This window comes from Peromyscus maniculatus, chromosome 3 (genome assembly GCF_049852395.1).
Source record: "Peromyscus maniculatus bairdii isolate BWxNUB_F1_BW_parent chromosome 3, HU_Pman_BW_mat_3.1, whole genome shotgun sequence".
NCBI lineage: Eukaryota > Metazoa > Chordata > Mammalia > Rodentia > Cricetidae > Peromyscus > Peromyscus maniculatus.
The window spans coordinates 134,342,642-134,364,800 of NC_134854.1; positions in this window are offsets into that span (position 1 = coordinate 134,342,642).

The window sequence follows — 22,159 nt, forward strand, 5'->3', positions numbered from 1 at the left end:
TTCTTTATTCATATTTCTGTTGACATATCTATGGAAATTTCTCTCTCAGTATATTCATGGTGGCATTATTTATGTCAGCTAAAGGTTGGAATGTTAAATGTCAACTAATCAGTCCATGGTATGCTCTTACTGATTAAAAATATAAACAAATCAAACCTATGGAAAATTACATTGAATAATATTTAATACTACAACAAAGTATTCAAGATATAATTTAATGCAAAAAAACCCAAGGTCTAGGCCAGTAAGATAGCTCAGGAAGCAAAGGTATTTGCTGTATGAGACTGGCAACCTGTGATTAATGCCCAGAATCACATAAAAGTGGAAGGAGATGAACTTGCCTGACTCCATTTTGAACCAGGAGCCATTATGCTGTATTATTAAAAATAGTTTCCATTTTCTGTAAGTGCTGAGTTGCTGCTGTTTTTAAGTCTGTTTCCTGGAGCCTGACTTCCCCCAACTCATGACCTTGACTCATTTTTGAGAACACCTTGACCCTCCCCAACCCTTCCAGACACCGTAATCACATGGTGACCACATGGTGCTTTTTGAGATTTGTGTGTGTGTGTGTGTGTGTGTGTGTGTGTGTGTGTGTGTGTGTGCTTCCTTATTGCTCCATTGTCCCTCTTCTGTAAAATTGCTTGCAATTACTTGTGATTTTACTCCTTAAAAGGGTCCCAAGAAATAGACTGGGGCTACTCTCTTTAACTCAACTTAGGAGGCAATCGTTGGCCCACTCTTAGGTGCACCCCAATAAAATCAAGCTTGTTTCAATTTTGGCTCAATTGTGGTAGTGGTCTTATTCTCACCCAGTGGGATTAACAAGAACTGAGGCTGCACAGTTGTCTTGTGACCTCCACACATGCAGGCTGCGGCACACATGCCCACATATACATGCACTGTATGTACACTATACTAAAAAGTATTATTTTAAATCAAGTTTTAAAATATGCACTGTGAAACCCAATACTATAGATTCTGTTTCTGTTCCCAGAACTCTAAATTAATTCAGGAACGAAAGACACCAAAATATTAGTTGTGGCTAACTCTGGCTGATTATGGAAGATTCTCATCTCTGTTAACTGAGCAAACAGGAAAAGGAAGAAACAGAAACATTAGTACCAGGATGCTTCGCATCAGTGAAGGAAGCAAGCTTTTCTCTTCAGGTGGCTATTCTGTGCAATTCTCTAAGGCCTCTGAGTCATCTTAGAGAACCCTTGATAGAAAAAGGAATAGGAAATGGTTCTGAACCCTTCTTCAGATGGGAAAAACGAAATAATAAAACCTAATAAACATCACAAGTCTCGTATTTGTGATGTCTTAATGTAGTGATTTAAAGTCAAGCTTTAATTGCTTTAAACAAGAAGCCCTAAAGTAAATGGCTGTTTCCAAACACGTCTTCCCATTTTCATTAAGGGATACCATGTACTATGCGCTGGTCACCAAAGCTGCAGTGACTCTTTCTTGAGCCAAAGAAACCCCTGAGAGTTATGTCAGGAAAGGCTCTTGTGTTTTTACAGCCTTTGCAGAAGACCAGACTTTTTATTTTATACACAAAGTACGATGATATATTGAATTTTTAATAATATGTGTCTTATATTTACATCATTCCCCTTCCCTCTCTTCCCTCCAACTCCTCTCATATGCACCTACAGAATCTCAAATTTATACCCTCTTTTCCTTAGTCATTTTCCTTTTATTACATATACAAAAATTAATATAGAAATATAACCTACTGAGTCCATTTCATCTTGCTCATTTGTGTATGTTTTTCAGGCTGACCATTCTGTTTTACATATATGGCTTCCTGTGATTCATCTCACAACTGTTTCATGTGTAAATGAAAAGGGCCATGTGCAAGCCCCTAGCTGAACTGCTGACCTTTAAGAGTTCATTAATGAGCTCAACAACCTGGAAGACCACTGTCATAGTTTTAGCTTGTAGATGACTGAGGAAGCCTATCTAAGTGATAGTGGACAATGATTTGAACCTGTGAATATGTTTGTACCTGAAAAATTCCCTAAAGGCTTTTGTTTGTTCTCCAACTAGTGGCACAATTGAAAGAAGTGGTTAAACCTTTTCACCTGGGGACAACAGGTTCCTATCTTGGTGAAGGGTTCAAAGCCAAAAATTAACACAGCTAAAATATAACAGAGACAGATGTGTTACCTGGAGCAGGCAAGAAGAGCATGGATGCCAATTCCAAAACAAAGCCCTCCTGGAATAAAATTATCATGGAGATTTTATTCAGGAAGCCTATAAATATTCATAGAGGGATCTTTCCATTCCTAAGCATGCTCACTTAAAGTCATGGAGATTAAAGTGATAGAGAAGAATGCTTCTGAGCATGCTCAGCTTGCACCATAAAGTTTTAGCTAAACATAAAAGAACGAATACTTCTTTGTGCATTAACATAAGACTCTGGCCCCTGCAGGAGCCTGCCTTGATAAATGGCTAACCCTCTATGAAATGGCCTAAGGAAGTCGGATACTAAGGAAAGACTCTGAAGGTGATAACCTTGCCATGGCTCCTGTCTGGTTCTTTATTTCTGGTCATTATATTGTATGCCTGCACCACAGTCCATCCTCATCATGAGCTTGACAATGTCTTCCCCCACCATGATGGGTTGAAACTGTGAGCCAAAATAAGTGTGTCCTCCCTAAATTGTTTCTATCAGCTGTGATCACTATAACACACAAGTAACTAATTCTGTAGGAGACATAAGACATTTGGCTCCTATCAGTCCCCTCCAAATAGCTCAGTAGTTTTCTGAGATTTTTAACATCAAGGCTAAGAATACCATATGAAAAAGGCAATCCTTACACATAGCGTCACACAGGAACTTCATATGTAGAAGTCTCTACTTGGGTGTTTTCCCTGGATCTCTGCCTCATCAACCCAAACTGACACAGTGAGACTTGAGACTAGTCAGAGAAGCACAACCACTTACATAGCCAAAAACAATTATGAATGACCCAGGGTTGCTTAGGCCATGTGACAAGACGGAACATAATGGAACATGTTTCAAATAAAACCACAATAAGTGTCACTCATCTCCCCCAACTTCTACCTCTCAGAAAGCTACTCAACATTCCCAGCCCCTTCCTATTTCTTCTCCCGAGTCCCAAGCACTCTAGACTCTACAATGTCCATGCATATTTATAAACCACAGAACTAAAGCACTTCCCAACTCTACAAGCAAATCTTACCTGCATCCTCTCTTATTTGTTATTCAGAAGTGAGCTACACTTCTAAACACACAAACACACTCTAGTAAGCCATCAAAACTGTTGACCAGCCTTCCCTTCCCTAGATATTCTTCTATACTCAATGAATGAGTGCATAAATTATTTGTTTCAATGAATGAATGAATGCGGTAGAAACGCTTCCAGACCTGAACTGGGAAGTAGGGAGCCTATGCTGCACAGCTGCTCTCTGGCTAGAAATAAAAACAGTGGGACTAGCCAGGTGGTGGTGGTGGGTGCATACCTTTAATCCCAGCACTCAGGAGGCAGAGGCAGGCGGATCTCTGTGAGTTTGAGGCCAGCCTGAGCTACAGAGTGAGTTCCAGGAAAGGTGCAAAGCTACATAGAGAAACCCTGTCTCAGGAAAAAAAAAATTAAAAATTTTAAAAAAAAAAAGTGAGGCAACACCAGGCACAGAGTCTGGAAGGATGTTTCTGTTCATCATAGGAATATCTGAACTACTTGTAACTCATGGTTCGATAAGCACAGGTCACTCTTTATGAAGCTTTGTTTTTCTTTGGTCTGCTGGGTTTTAAATGTTTGGCTTCTATATGTTCTATAAGAAAAAAAATGTGTGAACAAGGTTTAATTGGCTTCCACTGGTTGGAGGCACTCTGACTTTGGAACTGTCCTCATCTTTGGATTTTCTGACCTGGCCAGGGCTTTCTTATTATATCCCAGGGCCCCCTGGAGGCAAGGACCAATATGTCTACAGACTGGCTTATCAGCCCAATGCCCATTTCAACTCCACTGGCTGGTCTTTGTCCCTCATAATGATCAAAATATTAAAGACAGGTTGTTTTGTGTCATTCTGTTCATGTCCTTACCAGTGATAAATGATGAGGACAACATGAAGACATGATGTCCCTTCTGTGAGCTCAGTATAGCCATTTAAATTATAGCTGGGTGGTGGTAGTGTACACCTTTAATCCCAGCACTTGGGAGGCAGAGGCAGGTGGATCTCTGTGAGTTCAAGGCCAGCCTGGGCTATGGAGTGAGTTCCAGGAAAGGTGCAAAGCTACACAGAGAAACCCTGTCTCAAAAAACAAAAAGAAAGAAAGAAAGGAAGGAAGGAAGGAAGGAAGGAAGGAAGGAAGGAAGGAAGGAAGGAAGGAAGGAAGGAAGGAAAAGAGAAAAAGAAAGAAAGAAAATAAATTATGATGAACAGCAATGCAGGATATGTCAATAGGCAAAGCTGGTTCATAATTGCACTTCTTGCACATCATTTATCTGTGTCTGATGTCACCAACCTTTGAGGTAGACTGCTCTAGTTTGCCTAGAGTTCTCAGTCACTTTTCTCTGTGTCTTGTAGAATGTCTGACAGTTTCCTCTGCGTAGCAGGAACCTGAAGGACCATTTTGCCAAGCAAAGTTCAGTGGTCACCATCTTATCGGTCCTACATGTCCAGTAGATACATTTTTTTTTCAAGCAGTCTAGGCAAGAACAGTTTCTTGCCAAATGGTTAATTTTTGCCAAGAACAAGATAAACTCCATATGGAGTGTCTTCAATGCCCATCCTCCTTTCTGAAGTAAATCAGTTCTGCCAGGAGCAGACATGTCTCACTGTCCAGAAAGTCTAAATTTTTAAAACATTTTAAATGCCATATTCTGTAGGTCTTTGAAGTGTTTGAAGATTACCTATCTATCTGAAATATATCTACGTATGCCTAGAAAACTTAACTAACATGGCTACAAGTTTGACTATCATAGAAGACTAATTATTAATCTGTATTTTTTAATTATCCATTACAATCTAAATGAGTTACATAAACATAATACCTCAAATGAGAGTAGAAATATATATATATATATATATATATATATATATATATATATATATATATACAGTATAACAAAATTAAGTTTAAACTTGTATCAATAAACTGAAATCCATAGCAATGTAAAACATTTTAAACAGGTTGCTCTTTAAATGTAGATTCAACAATCTACCCTTTCATCCTATCATATATATATATATCATATCTCCCCCTTTTTTAAGAAAGATATTGCAATTATAATCAACCTGATTTAAATAAAAATAAACATTCATAAACAGTATTTTGGGAATTTGGGCATAGCTTCTCATACTACTTCCTGCTGGATGAGGGCACTGTATTCTTATGGAGACATAAAGAAAATTTTAGGATTATGGAGCAGTCTGTGAGGCTGTATTGTCTGAGCCAGTTGCCTTGAAACTGTTCTGGATGTTGGGTCATCTGGGACATGGTGTCATCAGAGACCTTTCAGGGGGTCTTGGCTGGTCAAACCTGATGTATCTTAATCTGGAACAAATCCATAGCCTCTTGTTTTCTGTGGAAACAAAAGCAGAGCCTCCTTTCCAAAGCAACATATCCTTAGATCCAAATTTTGAAGTCAAGGTACCTTTAAAATATACATATTGGTTTAACTCATCTGCTTTTACAATCAAGTGTCTCTCTGCAGTTAAAAATATCACAGACAACACAATCCAGATTCTCTGTGTAATATCCATCTTTACATGGCTTATTTTTTATATTACCTTTACTATCTCTTTAAAGACTTTACTTTTTAAAACTATCTGTTTCTTTATATAACTGCATATAACTATATATATTTGTTGTTTTTTCTCTTTCAAGCCTATGTACATTTTTACATACATTGTAAACTATTCCATATGATCTGTCTTATTGTGAATCTATTGCTTTAAACTTCAGCAGCTAGTACTGAAGCACAAATCTTGGCTGTTAGCTCTGCCCAATTTAGCTTTTCAACATGGTGGAGATAATTCACCACAGTGCTGGGAGCCATGCTTTCCGCTGACTCTGGGAGGCAGTGGGTCTGTTTCTATCCAAGCAGTGTGTAGCCCAGAAACCTCTTTTTTTTTTTTACTAGCAAAGGCTAAATCCACCACACAGCATAGTACGCAGTTTGAAGACACCTCTGTGTAACATGTTGTAGCTCAAGCCCACATGTTGAAGCATCTCACTGCCAGCCTGAGATACAACTAGGAAGCTGTTTTTGGCTCCGTTTAGAGTTGCTTATGAAATATTCTCAGGTTTTAGGTGGAAACTCAAGCCGTTGGGTGCCATTTGAAGCTGGAGTTTCCTCCAGTCCTGCTCGGGCCCCCACCGTTCTGCAGCCACTTATAAAATAATCATTCAGAAGCTCATATTAATTAAAATTGCTCAGCCACTAGCTTAGGCTAACTATTGACTAGCTCTTACATCTTAAATTAATGCATTTCTTTTTTTTTTTTTTTTGGTTTTTTTTTTTTTCGAGACAGATGGCTCAGCCGTTAAAGGCTAGGCTCACAACCAAAAATATAAATTAATGAATTTCTATTAATCTATAAGTTGCCACATGGTTTGTGGCTTACCTGTACTTTACATCTCGCTTCCTCTGTGTCTGGCTAGCGACTCCTGACTGAGCCTTCCTGTTCCCAGAATTCTCTTCTCTGCTTGTCCCGCCTATACTTCCTGCCTGGCTACTGGCCAATCAGCATTTTATTTATCAATCAATCAGAGCAACACATTCATAGCATCCCCAGCAGAAAAAAGGTCACTTCCTCACATGGCAGCCAGCAGAAGGACAAGAAGATGAAGAGCTGCCATCCCATCCCATTCATAGAAACTCTACCCTCATGACTTACTCTGCTCCTGAGGACTCTGTCTCCAGCACAGTTACATTGATGGTTAAACTTCAACATGAATTTTGGAGGAGATAAAATCATTCTAACCATTATAGATGGGAGAACAGGCAGAAGCCAGGTCAGTGGACCCTGGTAATGTGCTTGGACTTTAAATATGAAAAGAAACATACAAAGAGTTTGTGAGCCTCAGAATAATGAAATCTGATATATTATTTTAACAGGTGACTCTGGGGACTTGTCCTATATTGGAGTTAGAAGCTCTGGGAACACAGAGGCATGGATCACCACTCTCCTGGCCCCAACACATGAATCTAGATGTTCATCAATTGTTTAAGATTTACTCAAAAGAGAAAGAGGGAAAACGTCTAGCATCTAATAAGCACTCATTTGCCCTAGTGACCTTCAATGTGAGCACAATAGGCATCATGTAGCTTGGACAGAAAAAGAGAAGAAAAGGAACCATGAAAGTGATCCAAATCCACAAAGATTAATAATTTGAATATAGGTGTCCTGGCTTCACAATGATCCCTTCCTTGAACAAATATTAACATGTTGCAATTACATATACTACAATATATAATTAAAATATTACATTTAATATATTTGTGTCATGGGATCATACATCTATCTTAAGGTCAGTGATAATCAAAGCGTGTAAATGACAGACTGCTAGTACTATTTCACATAATTTTTCTTCCTGTCAAGCAGATGACTTTGATACACAAAACCTACTAGTCTTGGAGGAAAACAGAAGCAGCTGATATAGCTGAAAGTATGCAAGATCTATTTTATTTCCCAAAGTGCATGGCAGCTCCCCTGCCATTATACCCCTGGACTAGTTCAGGAGGAAGTCTTTTTTGGCAGGTTATTGGCTATGGGAGAAAGCCCACGCAGTACAGGAGCCCTATTCTCAAGCCAGGCTCCTTCTTTAAATGCATCCTGCGATTCCACCCATTGAGATTCCGTGTGAGCCTTTGAACTTTCAGCAGTGTCTCTCTTTGCTTTTTACCCTGATAAGGAAGAAGATGGGGGAGTAAATGCCTGTGAGTGAAGGGCTTTTATAGCATGATAATGTGAAGGTCAGGAGAAAGGAGCTTACTCCCTCTCTCCTCCTGAGCCTCCCACAGTGAAGCTTTCTAACACAAAGACCACAAAAGGGCAAAATCAAGATGAAGACCCCCCTCTTCTCCAACACTTCGGGGGTTGGGGGCGGAAGCTAAGCTCATAGCTGCTTTATGGGATTTCAAGAATTGAGATTCCTGCCAACTGAGAAAGGGCAAAGGAAAATCTGTGCCCCCCCACCTGTCACCCCACAGCTGAATGGTGGGTGCTCTTCACTCTTCGATAGTATTTACTCTCCCTGCTTTGGTTCTGGTGTCCTCTGAACTGAACTACACCTAAAGGAACTGGACAGGACACCCCAAAGTAGGGAAGAGCTGCTGAAAGGCTTCAAATTTTGTCAGTCACTATTCAGGGTGCAAACAGAAAGGCTAAGGCTACGGGGAAGGAGGGAGCAGGGCAGGACACACCCACACATCCTCAAGGCACATGAAATGGCAAGACCCACATTCAGTCGGCTGAGATTTTCTGAATGTGGTTTCTCATCAGGATGATGGTTAATGCTGATCTTGAATCATCTAGAAAATACACTTCTGGGCGTGTCCATGGAGGTTTTTTAGACTGGGTTAACTGAGGTGGAAGAACCCCCTAAACATGGGCAGCAACATCTCATGGGCTGGTAGTCTGTACTAAAGAAAAAGAAAAGGCAAGCTGAGAGACACAATGTGACCAGTGGCCCCCTGCTCCGCCACCTCTGCTCCTGCCCTCCCACCCCACCCCCTCTACCCCCCATTCCTGACACCCCCTGCTCCAGCACCCCTCTCCCCACCCCGTTCCTGCCACACACATACCTTGTTTCTGCACCGCCCCCTCCAACCCTCCCTGTTCCTGCCACCCCCTGCTCCTATGGCCCCCTGCTCCCACCAAGATGCTCTATAAACCTGAACATTTAAACCAAAATCAACCATTTCTCCCTTAAGTTGTTTCTTTTGGGGTATTTTGTCACAGCATTGAGAAAGGTAAGGTAACTAATACTGTAAGTTAAGTGATCAGTACCTCAGTTCTTGACACGGTAGGTCTCTGATCCACACAACCCTACCCTCTTGGGCTGTGCTGCTCTGATTGAATAGATTTTAAAATGTTTACCAATGTTATCTGTAGCAGGAACCTTAAAGGCTCTATTTAATAAAAACAAACCCAGAGCCAGGTATTGGGGTGAATGCTGGAAGATCAGAGAAGAAGAACAAGCCACAGCCACCTCACCTTGCCAATTTCTCAGCTGATCCTGTTTCCTCAGACTGGAAGCCTCTGAGTCCTCATCCAAATGAATCTCAGCTGAACTGCTGCTCAAAAGCCTAAAAGCTTAACCAGCTAAAAGCTTTTAGTTTCTGGTCATCACACCTTATATACCTTTCTGCTTTCTGCCATCACTCCCTGGGATTAAAGGCTCACTTTCTGGGGTTAAAGGCATGAGTCACCATGCCTGGCTGTTTCCAATGTGGCCTTGAACTCACAGAGATCCAGAGGGATTTCTGCCTCTGGAATGCTAGGATTAAAGGCGTGTGCTACCACTGCCTAACCTCTATGTTTAATATTGTGGCTGTTCTCTTCTCTGACCCCAGATAAGTTTATTAGCCTGTACAATATTTTGGGGAACACAATACCACCACAGTTATTTCTTAGAAGCCTATTCTTTTCTAATGAGAGACAGAAAGGGAGTGGATCCAGAGGGGAGGGAAGATGGGGAGGAACTGGGAGGAGCAGAGGGAAGGGAAATTATAATCAGGATATAGTGTATGAGAAAAGAATCTACTTTCAATAAAAGGGGGAAAAGAGTCAGCACTGAGCAGAAAAGGCTGACTCTGATGTCTGCCTAGCAAGCAAAATATAAAATAAATAAAATAAAATGTTTGCCAATTTAATTATATAGTAGCCTCATGAAGTTTTACAAAGTGAACATTCTCATGTGTCCGCAACTAGATCAAGAAATGAATACATCCCAGGGCCAAGAATCCTCTTTCTCTCTACACTTCCACAAGGTAGGCGAGCATAGGGAATAGTTTAGTAATCTGGGACTCTACTTGGTTTGGGTCCTCCTCCCCTAATAATGCACTTGTCAGTCTAGTTCCTTTACCTGCATGCATTCACACATACTACATATACATGTACACACATTCATACATGTACACACATGCATCCTCATGCACTACACGCATGCACATATATGCACACTCACATGCTACATACAATACACAAAAAAAAATCACACACTATACACACTCTCTCACATACACACACACCACACACAGGACTGATCTTCTCCAAACAATGCTTCTCACAGCCTTGGACCTCCACTTGCATATATATATATATATATATATATATATATATATATATATATATGTAGCTGATGTATTCCTTCCTATGTCCACCCAGCTCCTGCAGTTGCTCAGACCCAAGTAAACACACAGAGACTTATATTACTTACAAAGTGTATGGCTGTGGCAGGCTTCTTGCTATCTAGTTCTTATATCTTAAATTAGCCCATTTCTATAAATCTATAGATTGCCATAAGCCTTACCAGTATCTTTACATCTTATTCCTCATGGCAGTGGCAGCTGGCAGCATCTCCTGACCCATATGTGTGTGTGTGTGTGTGTGTGTGTGTGTGTGTGTGTGTGTTTGTGTATGTGTGTGTGTGTATGTATGTATGTATGTATGTATATATTGGAGTAAGTTCTCCCAAAAAAATTTTGAAAGTTTTTTATAATAAAGTTTATCAAATAATGTTTTTAAAAAATTCAAACTTTAGGCAATTTACATTCAAACAAATTCCCAGTATATCCAAGTACAAAGAAACAGTAAGGCCAGTCTGGCCTGAACTTGTTTAGGGCACAGCAAGGCAAAACTCTGTCCTCAATTGAACTTTTAGGGAGAATCCCCTACTTGCCATCTTATGCTCATGCATAACTGGGCATGCACATTATCAAATGCAGATGCATAATGGGAAGGGCATGCAAAGCAGGAAAAGGAGTGTATGACCTATTCTACCAATCAGAGCAAAGAACCACCTTCACTGAATACCTTAATAACCAAACTCCTCTTTCTCTTGAACCGCGGAGAAGGAAGCCGCGAACACTGATTGGGATCCTGGAGCACCTTCACTCTTGTGGCCTGCGGTAGCTCTGCGTGGCGCCGCCCTCTCCCACCTGTGCTACCACTTCCCTTTGAACACTTTCCTTGCTGCTGTTGCCCATCTTTACCCTCATTCCAAACCTGGAAACACCTTGTCTAGACCCCAACCACCAGTAATAAGCCCCACGCCCTCTAGAAAGACCCTAACTTTGTCTGTTCTGTGTTCTTTCTGGTTCTGAACTTCACGGAAACGGAATCCACAACATGTGTCCTCCTCCCTGTTGGCCTTTTTTTTGCTCAGCACCATGTTTGTGACACTTGCAACGCTCCCCACTGGGCCCCACTTAGCAGTACTGAGGAACAGAGGACTAGATTTCCAAGGCCTACATGGATATCAGAGAGAACAAAGGCATTCGGGTGCAGTGGGGCCTCACAGACAGAGGACAGGGGCATGCAGACTGCAGTGGTGCCTCAGTCAGAGGACAAGGGGATACAGGCTGCAGTGGGGCCTCACAGTGAGAAGACAGGGGCATGCAGGCTGCAGTGGAGCCTCACAGTCAGAGGACAGGGGCATGCAGACTGCAGTGGGGCCTCACAGTCAGAGGACAAGGGCATGCAGACTGCAGTGGGGCCTCACAGTGAGAGCACAGGGGCATGCAGACTGCAGTGGGGCTTCGTAGTTATTGGACAAATGCATATAGACTGCAGTGGTTTGGTTTTGTTCGCAGTTTTCCAGAACCATGGTACTAATCCACATCCCCACTTCTGAGTTCTCAGAGCCTGGAGTGCTGTCTGTAAAAATCCACAGTGGCCAGCAGGTACTGGAAGCATGAAGAGACATTGGTAAAGGAGACACCCTGTCTCTGAGCTTCTGGAGAAAGTGCAACCCTAGACTGTGGTGGAGAATTTATGTCTGAACTGTCTTCCAGAACTGTATGTGAAGAAATTCATCTTCTTCCAAGTCATTTGTTACAGCAACATTTGGGAACTCACGTACATGAAAAGGGCTTGGGAATTGGATAGTGAGCAGAGACTGGAAGAAGTGTGAGACCCTGACTGCAAAAACCTAGTTTGACATAAGATTGTTGGTAGAATGTTGTGCACATTAAGGGTATTGTGGGTAAGTCTTTGAAGAAAGAAGCAGAGTATTGGAAACTGAAGAAGGGGAGCCTTTGTTATGCCATGACAGAATGCTAAGCTACTCGGAAAGCATAGCTCCTCGATATTGACCTTCAATGTTCAGCCAGAGAGACTTCTCAGCAAAATTTCAAAACTGCAGCATTGCTTTTTCTTATTGTTTATAGTAAAACATGAAAGGAAAGACATCAAATGATTCCTTTAAGCAAACAGAGGACTTGATGATCTGGGAATTTCTCAGCCTATACAGACTGTTCAAGACTCTAAAAGCGACTGTTGTGAACCCATGACCTACACCGAGGTCAAAAGGATGATGGGAATCCTTTGGCTAACACTGAAGAAATCAGGCATGATCATAAGTTCCCTCAACAATCCCAAAGAAACACCCAAACCTTAACTAGCTTAGCTTGAAAGAAAGACGGTACAGTGAGAGGACTACAAGGCTTCCAGAATTCTACAGTGGGAAACAGGTTCACAAAACTACTCAAATGTGTTGATTTTTGTTTTTGAAAAGCTGCAGTGATGGCTCATGCTTGTGGTCAACTTGGCGGGATTTAGAATCACTAGGGAGACACAGTTCTAGGTGTGTCTGTGAGGCTGTTTCAAGAGAAGCTTAATTTATTGCTATCTTACTTAGGGTTTCTATTGCTGCAATGAAACATCATGACCAAAAAGCAAGTTAGGGAGGAAAGGGATTATTTGACTTACACTTCCATATCACTGTTCATCACTGAAAGAAGTCAGGACAGGAACTCAAACAGGAAAAGAACCTGAAGGCAGAAGGTGACACAGAGGCTGTGAAGGGGTGCTGCTTACTGGCTCACTTTCCATGGCTTGCTCAACCTGCTTTCTTATAGCACCCAGGATCACCAGGCCATGGATGGCACCACCCACAATGGGCTGGCCTTCCCACATCAATCACTAATTAAGAAAATGCCCTACAGGTTTTCCTACAGCCCGATCTTAAGGGGGTATTTTCTCAATTAAGGTTTCTTCTTCTCTAGTAACTATAGCTTATGTCAAGTTGACGTAAAACTAGCCAGCACAGCCAGAAAGGGCCACTCTGAACATGGGCAGCACCATCTCATGTGCTGGGATCCCACAATGAAAAAAAGGAGAGAAAATAAGCTGGGCAAGGCATTCTTCTCTCTGCTTCCTACTGAGCATGTCTTGTGACCAGCCTCCTCATGCTCCTGTGGCCACAGCAATAGCAGTTCTCAATTGCCCTAACTCCTTCACCAGGATGAATTGTAACCCATCGGATAGTGGTCAAAAATAATCCCTTCCATCCTTAATCTGCTTTCCTCAGATATTTTGTCATAGTAACAATGAGAACATTAACCAATGTAGAGTTGGAATTGGGGAGTGAATGGGAAGAGTCACAGGTTATTATAGAGAAATATCTCTGAGCCTTGGGACCTCAGAGAACTTGCCATTCTAGATTTCCAAACTTTTGAGAGTTATTGAGTCATTTCTCCCTTCTCTACCTTCCTTCTTGGAACAGAGATGTTTACATGCATGTTTGGATGCTCACTTGTTTGTTTTTGAGACAGGGTTTCATAGAGCCCAGGCTGACCTCATAATAATTATGTAGCCAGGATGGATTTGAACTGATCATTTGGCCTCTACCTCCCCAGCACTGAGACTGAAAGTGAGCACCACTGAGACAGGCAAGACTTGGGACTCTGAGGTGATAAGATTTAGCTGAAATTTTCCAACCACCATGAAGGTTGCAGTGAATAAGACTTTGGGAGTGTTTGAGCACATTGTAGATGTTGGATGGATTTAGATCTTTGAAGATTAAAAAGTAGTAAACTGAAAACATCTCTTCCAAAGTATCTCCCCATTCTAATCCAGAGTCTAAAATTATTTTCTGTATTGTGTTTTTGAGATGGATGGAGTCTATGTAGCCACCACTGACTTGAAACTCATTGTGTAGGCCAGGCTGGCCTTGAACCTGCAGCAACCTCCTCGCCTCTGCCTCCTGAGAGCTGGAATTAAAGGAGACACAAATATGCCCACCTATATGTTTTCTAGTTGTTGTTTAAAAGAGGGAAAGTGATAAATTAAGTACCTTGAGGTAGAGATTGCCTGGTTTTTCCATCTGGGCTCTAAGTGCAATTATATATTGTAGATGAAATTCTAAACAGTCTTAGAAAATAAGAAACACAGAACCAAATACAGAGCCAAAAAGATCGGAGAACCACGACTACCTTATCTTACCACCTTGCCACTGTCGCTTCCCCAGAGAGAGCTTCTTCCTGTCTGATTTGTGTTTTTATTGCCTTTCTGTTCTGCTTTCTCATTGGCTCTAAGCCCAGCCACATGACTTCCTCATCACTGCCTGTCTATACAGACCTCCAGGTCTCTATGGTTGGTACTGGGACTAAAGGCTTGTGTCACCACACTTGGCTGTGTTCTTCCTTGACCACACAGAGACTCTGCTTGCCATGTGATCGTATTAGGGGAGTGTGCTACCACCATGGGACTTCTGCTTATGGTTTGCTATGTGACTTCTGATCTCCAGGCAAACTTTATTTATTAACATACAAATAAAATCACATTTCAGCACAATTAAAATATTATATATATTTTATATATATATAAATTATATATTATATATATTTATTTTATATATATTATAAAATATATATATATATATATATATATATATATATATAATTTTAAAATACAGTAATCAGCCAGGAGCAATTGCCACCAAAGCCTGACAACTTGAGTTTGGGCTAGATCCCCATGACCCACATGGTGGAAGGAAAGGACTAAGTTAACTCCTGACATTTGTGCCCTGACCTGCACAGGCACACAATGACATGAGAGTATTCCCATGTATGTGTGTACACTCATAGACACACATGCATGCTGTTCTACTTATCTGTATTTCTCTCAACACTCTTATAGTCCCCCACAGAACAACTCACCAAACTTTGAACACTCAATGGCTTTTCTCACCCAAAGTTCCAAAGTCCTTCCACAATCCTTCCCAAAACAACGTGGTCAAGTCTGCACCAGCAATACCCCACCATCCTTGTACCGATATCTACCCAAATCAGGGCTACTATGCTATGATGAAACACCATGAGCAAAGCAAGTTGGAGAGGAAAGGGTTTATTCGGCTTAAACTTCTACATCACAGTCTACCGCTGAAGAAAGTCATGATAAGAACTCAAGCAAGGCTGGAACGTGGAGACAGGAGTGGATGCAGAGGCCTCAGAGGGATGCTGCTTACTGGCTTGATCCACATGGCTTGCTCAGCCTGCTTTGTTACAAAACCCAGGACCACCCGCCCAGGAGTGTCCCTACCCACAATGGTCTGTGCCCTCTCCCTCTCCCTGTCCCTTCAATCATTAATTAAGAAAGTGCCCTACAGCTGGATCTTATGGAGGCATTTTTTTTTTTTCAGTTGAGGTTCTGTCCTTTCAGATGACTCTAGCTTGTGTCAAGTTAACATAACAATAGCCACCATACAAACATGCAAATAAATAAATGAATAAACCAATAAATTTTAAAAATAAAAATAGGATGCAATCAGAGAAAAAACTTAACTACAATGGAGAAGAAAATGTGATTATAGAACTGAGGAAAAACAGAGTTTAAAATGCTACAGGAAACTGAGGCACCCAGAGGCCTAAGTACCTGCCTATGCTTATCTATTGGCTAAGCCCAGGGTTCAAATGCAGGCAGGTTGGTGCCTGATGTTCCTCCAAGACTACCATACTACAGGGCTGCCTGGGGATGGGAGAGGGGGCCAGGAACCAATGAACCTTTGCCTCACTGTAAAACAGAGTGGTGACTGGTTTACTTTGTTCCACGTGTTATTTCAAATTTCTGTAAAGAAAACAGAGTCAGCATTGCTTTGTGTATTAAATGCACGATGGCTATTCCAATAAATACATTCAAAAGAGTTTTCATGATTTCAAAGGTAAGTACAAAGAAGCACAAAAACAGAGCCCCTTGGGGTCACCCAGCAGGAAGGAAGCCCGAACCCTGAGCTCGCATAACCTGAGCTCCCAGGAAGGGCTGATTCATGTTCTTCATCCAAAGCCAGCCGTGTCTACTAGCCAGGAAAGACACCCCCTCATTCCAAGCTAAATGTGCTGAGCAACAAAAGTCTAGACATAGTATGTCATCTCTACCAAGCGGAAAAATGAGACACAAAGACAAATAACTTTGAGAAATCAGATCCATTCAAATGACACTGTTACCTTTAGAACATTTATGGGATGGCTCTCTGGAAATGTTTTTTATCATCAAGTTCCACTGCCCAGAAAGGGAAGAAATCATTCAAACTCAAGCCTTGACCTCACTCGTAGAAAGTGTGCCCAGCTTATCTTCCCAGCTAACCCACAGGAGCTGGCTCCAAAACCCTGCAGGCTATTTCCAAAACTGAAATCTCCCTTCAAAGGACCAGCATCTCATAGCATCATTTCTTTAATGTTTACAGAATTGTCTAAGTGCCATTCAGAAAGGAGTTTTGAGAGTGATCAAAGACACAGTAAACCACTCCGAGGAGTTTGGTTCCCTGGGGTCTATCTGTGAACGGGAAGCATTTGAAGCCGAAAACTCTAGAAGAAGTGACTTGGGTATTCACAGGCTGACTTGGGTTAGTACTCAGCTCCCTACCCCACCGCCTAGGTGGATCATTTACCTCTCTGTACCTCAGTTTCCTCCTCCACCACCCCACTCAGGGTGCTTTGGGAAGTGAAGAGGCATCTTTAATTAATTCTCACAAGAAGTTAATAAGTAGAGACTAGAACTGTCACAGGCAAATCACACTGTCTGGTCATTCTATTTCCTGAGTCCTTTCAAGGACTTTTGTGAGGATTCTAGAATACAGTGAATTCACAGAATCATTTCCAAGACATTTACACGGTAGCCCCATATTCCGTCACTTGCTGTTATCAACTTCTTCTACTGGGTCTTGCTAACACACTGGCCTTCTTGGTCTTTTTCAGACACACCAGCCTGCACTTGCCCCAGGGCCTTTGCACATGTTGTTTCTCTACTTGAAATGCTTCTACCCCAGATACCTCCTGTCTTCCTCTTGGAAATAGCCACGATCTTGAGTCCCTCCTCATGCTAGCACATGCTAATCTCCCTTGTCCTCTTTTCCTTACTGGCGCCTGGGAAATATTCTCACTTGTTTGTTTTTAATAGAATCTTCCAGATAAATAAAGATTTGGGGCCACCTTCCATATTCCTTGTGACCAGAACTTTGTATGTTCAAGTCACTTACATATTTGTTGAAGAAATAAAAGAAAGAGGGTGAAAGAGAGATAATATAACAAGGGGGATCTCGTCCATGAACTGTTGAGAAGTGTATCAGGAAAGAGGAGCAGAACACCCCAGCTTGAATCCAAACTCTGCCCACTCCAAGGGACAGCCATGTCCCAGCAAGGACAGTATAGTCATAATAGTAAAGTCTGTCCCCTTGGAGCAAGTGGCCTGCCGCTCTGCCTCACCTGGGCTCACTCTGGGCACTCTTAACTGATGCCAAGAGAGGCAGACCATAAGCATGGTTATAATAGCTAGCACATCCTGGTCACCACTGGGGCAGGAGCAACATGGCAGTGGGTCTCCAGGGTGCCAAGTTTAATGTGAGCAGATGAGAGCAGTTTGCTCCTCCCTCAGCAAAGATAGGAACCAAGAAAGTGTCCATGCTGGGCTGCGGAGGAAGAGCAATCCAGCTTCAGACAGAACAGCTGTACTTGGCATCAGGAGACAGTGCTACAAAGACCCACCAGGAGCCATAGCAGAACACAAGAGGGAGGGAGCTTCCACAAAACCCTCCATCATGCTGGTCACCAAAGTTGCTCATGAGCCCACACAGATTTCCTGCCAAGACTCTTGGAAGTTGTTGTTGTTGTTTTGTTTGTTTGTTTGTTTGTTTGTTGTCTAGGAGCTCTGAGAGTAAAAATGGAGGGAAGGGAAAAATTACAGATGCTTCAGTGGGAACCTGCAGGGTGATAATGCTGGGCTAGGACAGAGTTCAAAGCTAGTTCCATTCCAGAAGAAGAAGATGCTCCCTTGTTTGAATAAAACGGGAGGAAACAGTGCTTTCCCCCATCAAGTCAAGCCCTCCCAACAACCCATGCACCTAGCTTGGCTACAGAGATAGCCTCTGAGGGTGGCATTTAAAGGGCCACTTTCTATCTCAGTGACAACATGACCATAAGTTCCAATTAATTGCTATAGAATCAGTAAAATTCTTCATCCAGGTGAACTCATCGGTCTGAAGCCTTCATCCCATAATATTAAATAACAAACGTAAGATGCAACAAGAGGACAATGAGGGGTTTGTGAGGGCCCTTCATTATGGCTAAAGGTGAGAGGCAGGATGGAAACCTTGTGTGGTGAACTGACTTGTCCATTTGGGTGTCAACAGCGACATATTTAACGGCATCATCTAGAGCACTGATTCTCAACCTGTGGGTCACAACCCCTTTTAAGTCACATATCAGATGTCTTTCATATCATATATTTTCATTACTACCTCTTAACAGTAGGGTTGGGAGGCACCACTGCCTGAGGAATGGTATTAAAGGGTTGCAGCATTAGGAAGGTTGATAACCACTGATCTAGAGACTCAGCCCATCAAGAAAGCATCCAAAGAAATAAAGAAGCCTCCTGGGAACAATGTAAGCACTGTAAATGTACACCCAATTTGTGTATTTTCAAGTCCAATTGTACTGTGACTTAGCAACCACAATCATTAAGCAGCATTTTTAAGTTGAATTGTCTCCTGAGAAAGCCAGCTGCCATCATTAGGCAAGCATTGTATTGGGGGCGTGTGTCAATCAAAAATGATGTGCTGTATTGATTTTCTTTTTTTTTTTTTTTTTTTTTTTTTTTTTTTTTTGGTTTTTCGAGACAGGGTTTCTCTGTGTAGCTTTGCGCCTTTCCTGGAGCTCACTTGGTAGCCCAGGCTGGCCTCGAACTCACAGAGATCCGCCTGGCTCTGCCTCCCGAGTGCTGGGATTAAAGGCGTGCGCCACCACCGCCCGGCTGTATTGATTTTCAATGGGCAAGGAACAAACTTATCCAGCTTGAGTGTATCAGACAGTCTACTTACTTCATTCTGTATCACCCCACCTCCAAAATCCTGCAGATCAGAGCGATTTGGGGTCCCCACAGCTCTCTCTCCCATGCCCAATAACCAGGATGGCAGAAATGGGGAGGTCATCTCCCTTCCCTGCTACAATAGACAGTAATCTGAAATCATGAGCCAAAGGAGACCCTTCCTCCCTTCATTTAACACAACAGCCCCTCTTCCAGCCAGATTACATGCTGACTAGAGGAAGGTTACAGTTTTTATTGGATCTCTGTATTTTCTCATCACACACCCATTTTCTCTCATTCCCATTTTTCTAAAAATGTCCCAGCACTGTTATGCAGCAGAAAATTCAACACACACACACACACACACACACACACACACAGAGAGAGAGAGAGAGAGAGAGAGAGAGAGAGAGAGAGAGAGACAGAGAGAGAGAGAGACAGAGAGAGAGAGACAGAGAGAGAGACAGAGAGAGAGACAGAGAGAGAGACAGACAGAGAGAGAGAGACAGAGAGACAGAGAGGGGGGGAGAGGGAGAGAGAGAGAGAGGCACACAGCATGCACACACACAAGCTGACATCTGCTGTGTGTATTCCACTCTAGTTTCCAGAGTCAGGTTCACAGATAAGAGATTAGAAGTCCCCAATATGCTGCCTTTAGGGTGTGCACCATGCCTATGGCAAGGACTAATGGAGTGGATGATGCTTATGGCAAATGTGTCTAGTTGTGAATATAAATCCCAAGAAAAAGTCCACCCAGCTGGTGGCTGATATTGATGCTACAGAGAAACTGGATACATTGGACAGTAGAAGTCAGGTCCCCAACAAATCACAGAGAATTCTCCAAAGGTGTTAAAGATCTGTTGTAAATTGAAGAAGGCTACAAATTCTTCAATGCCCCTTCCATTAGAGGATGGCATCTAATTATTTTTGAGTTTTTTGTTATTGTTGTTGTTGCTAGCATGTGTTATTTATACATAATAACAAGTTTCATTATGATATTTTCATACATGTATAAAATGTATTTTACTAGGTAAAGCATGCCTTTAATACCAATGCTTGTGAAGTATAGTTCAAGGCCAGCCTGGTCTGCACGTATAGTTCCAGGTCAGGCAGGGATATATTTTGAGACCTTGTCTCAAAACCAAATAAATAAATAAAATGGAATTTGAGCATATTCAGCCCCCATTACTCTCTACCTATTCCTCCTTTGAAGAAGAAACAGAACTGTTCTTGGCTAGTCAATAGGGTGTGAGTGACAATATATCATTTCTGGGTCTATAAATTAGACACACAGCTTCTACCCTGATCTTTTGGAAGTCAGCAGCTTCAAAAGCAGGACACTACAGTACTCAGTGACCTCCATGGCATCAGGGGCCTGAACACTAGGCAAGACTGAGAACAAGTCCCTATGTGGAGAAGAGAGACAACCACCATGAGTGTGAAGGACCACCTTGCACACGGACCCTCCAGCCTCAGTTGTCCTCCCCAGTGCCAAGAAGATCAAAAGAAACCACTTGAGTTCAGACAATGACAAAATGGTCAGTGTGGCCTTTTAAAATGGTTTAGTTTGGCAATGGCCCCCACTGCAGCAGTGGAGGGCAAGCGCAGAACTACCCGACACCCGACTCCTGACGACCTCGCTTCTAAGGAAGGACACTGAGACGGTGAGAAGACCCTTCAACAATCTTCAAGTCCTTCGGTTTGTTGGTCAAACCTGTTCAGCTTGGAAAGTCTTATGCTGGGGACCCTTCATGAAAGCAGCTCCCAACAAAAGGCACCTGAGTCGTTCTACTTCCCAATCAACTGGGCAATGTGTCTCCTGGCCCCTTGAGTATAAACAGGCCTGTCTGCTCAGTCAGAAGAGTGTGTGGCCCAACTAAGAAATACTGGCTGGTAGAACTCGGAGCTTGATAAATAACGTCCTTATCAGAAATCTCTCTCCAAACAGAAACCAAAAGTCAGAAGCAGAACTTTCCAGAACACTTGGTGAAACAGAAATCGATCTTCAAGGAAAAAAAGTTATAAATTCTTCTAAGACCGCTGTAATAGAGTCGGGAAAAGCTTTTTGTCTCTCATTTATCCGGCTCTTAGGGGTCTCATTTCTGCGTAAGAGTATAAATGAATGTTTTTAAATTTCCCTTTCCGATTCTCCTGAGTAAGACCCTGGACATTAAAATATCATTTACAACAGACATTATACCATGATACAGCAAGGCTCTCCGCACAAACGCAACCCACTTTCCCCACCTCAAGCCTAGTTGAAAGGTGCACAAAGGTGCTGATTAGGTCAGATTCCTGAATCAAAGCTGTTACCGCACTGCCCCCTTGTGGATGATGATGATTCTGCAGCTCAAGTTCCAAGTGTAGGACTTACATAATAACCCTATTTGAGAGTCCACAACTCTGAAGCAGGTAATGTTTTCCTCCTCGGTGTCATGGGGGCCTGGAGATGAGGAAGGACCGACGAAGACGTATGGAAGACCAATGCTTGTTGTATGATGTAAACTCTTGTGAATTTTTTTCCATTTGAGACTTGAAATCTAAAGCCAGAGATACACACTGGAAAAAAAGACAGCATCTTCAACAAATGGTGCTGGTCAAAGTGGATATCTGCATGTAGAGAAACGCAAATACATTCATGTTTATCACCCTGAACAAAACTCAAGTCCAAGTGGATTGAAGACGTCAACATAAAACCAGATACACTGAACCTGATAGAAGAGAAAATGAGGAACATCCTTGAATGCACTAGCACATGAGAAGACTTTCTGAACAGAACACCAATAACTCAGGTACTAAGATCAACAATTAATAAATGGGACCTCATGAAACTGAAAAGCTTCTGTAAGGCAAAGGACACCATCAATTGGACAAAATG